Raw genomic sequence first — 1,994 nt, 5'->3', positions numbered from 1 at the left:
CAGCCTTCAAAGAAGTGCTTTAACAATTGAGAGAGAAATACATACAGAGAGAGAAAGCAACAGAGACAGACAAGCAGATATACACATATGCACATACAGAGGGAAGGAGACAAAGCTGGAGGGGAGATGATGGGAAGAAATAGAGAGACCGATATAAGAGACAGAGAAATGGAGAGAGACAGATACATACTAGAAAGGGAAAAACAGAGAGGAATAGAGAGAGAAAAATGGTGAGAGCAACAGAGAGGGAAAGAAAAGCAAAATAGAGCAGCAACATAGTTACACACTATGAATTCCTCAAACAGTGAGTACCCATGCGTGTATTTGGTCATCACTATTTACTGGTTTATGGGTGTCTGTCTGTCACTTTCCTTTGTCCTGAGTGGCTTGCTGTGGACCTAGTCTCTATTTGGCTCTCGGGCTGGTGATCCTCTCTGTCAGGGAAATTTAGTGGCTCCGCCCCTCAGCTCTGTGTGTCTAGCGACTTTGGGCCTTGAAGCTGGAGACTTTCCTTTGTATAATAATATCTGCACCACAGCAGGTTTCTCCTGTCACTGGAGGCAGAAAACAGCTCTTGCTTTTTCAGTGTCCGTGGGCAGTAACTGGCTGCCCTTTCAGTTCCGGATTTCCGTCTAAGATGTCCTAATTTTAAACAGAACAAATGACACTTGCAGCACCCAACCCATCAGGAAATCCTGTTGTCTCTGCCTTTGGAAGATCCAGAACCTCATGAATTGTCACCATTTCTCTGCTACTCACCACTGCAGCTGGAACCACCATCCTCTGTCACTGGATTTGCACATGTGCCCTTTGGGTCCCTGCTCCACAGCCTGCCTCCTTCAGGCTGTTCTCACCCCAGCAGACGGAGAGTCACCATGCAAGCCAAGCACAGGTGCTCACTTCAGCAGCACAGCTACTAAAACCAGAACATACAAAGAAGAGGAGTTTGGTGCCTGCATAAGGATGACATGGAAATGAATGAGGCATTCCATATTTTTTATGAATATACTAAAAGCGACTGAATTGCAGGCATGGAGGAGAACACATTTTCCAGCATGTGAATTATATCTCAGTTCAGCTACCGTAGACTGAATAAACAAAAGCAGATCATGCCCATTCGCTGCTCAAAACTCTGTAGTGGTTGTTTATTCCATTCAGAGTAAATCTATGTTCTTAAAAAAGCAAAAAAGCCAAAAAGCTTCCTGTGATCTAACGCCCTCCACCCCCATCATTTACAATCCGACCCTTGCACTAGTTATTTTTTAACTTGCGTCAGTCAGATGCCAATTTGCACTGTTCCAGGAATGTGGCAGGTACCTCCCACCTCAGCTGTCCCCGCGTTTAGAACCCTGTAAAGACAGGTGGACTCGCGTCCCCAAAATTTGGTTCAATGTTGAAAGCAATGATGCCACACACACACACACACGCGCACGCACACACACACACACACCCCAAGACAGTGTAACAAGGTATATTTACGTAACAGGAGAACAGGGTGAACTTCTTAAACAGGTCTCGAATGGTGTGAAAGAGCAAGGAAAGGTGCATAGCTAGAGGTTTAACCGTGGTGGGCAGGTGGGTGGGGTTGGGTAAAGGTGCCCAGAACGGGGGTCTTGTGTGATCTGAATGTCCTGCCACTGTCGACGTGGGAGCACTCGGGCTTTCTTCTCAACTTGCCCAGATGTAGGACAAGCTGAGATGAGGACCAGGACCAACATTTGGCCAATGCGGCTTAAATGTTTTCAAGCATCAAAAGATGGAGTCAGCGTCTTTATCACACAGCTATTTGCTAAAACCGCAGGAGCTCAGTAAGTCCTGAACACACCCTGCAAAATTCCCCTTCATCCCTCACTGGTTTCTCCCCCATCTGTGTTCTTGGCTTAGTGTTGACTTTTTCACACATCACTGGTCACCTTCTCATGCATCCTGTCATTTTCTTAAAATACTCAGAATTTGCTGTCAGGATTCTCCCAACTCCTCTCCTGACCTGCTAA

At 46.2% G+C, this 1,994-nt stretch overlaps 1 non-coding gene across 1 annotated transcript; it reads left to right on the top strand.

Moving 5' to 3' along the window:
• Positions 1-892: 892 nt before the first annotated feature.
• LOC118150954 (U6 spliceosomal RNA) lies at positions 893-998 on the top strand. The gene has a single exon (XR_004739063.2). It is a non-coding gene; the product is annotated as a U6 spliceosomal RNA (small nuclear RNA).
• The last annotated feature ends 996 nt before the right edge of the window (positions 999-1,994 follow it).

The sequence above is a fragment of the Callithrix jacchus genome, chromosome 7 (genome assembly GCF_049354715.1).
Source record: "Callithrix jacchus isolate 240 chromosome 7, calJac240_pri, whole genome shotgun sequence".
NCBI classification, from domain to species: Eukaryota; Metazoa; Chordata; class Mammalia; order Primates; family Cebidae; genus Callithrix; species Callithrix jacchus.
The sequence above is the reverse complement of the archived record's forward strand: the minus strand, read 5'-3'. Positions and strand labels throughout refer to the sequence as shown.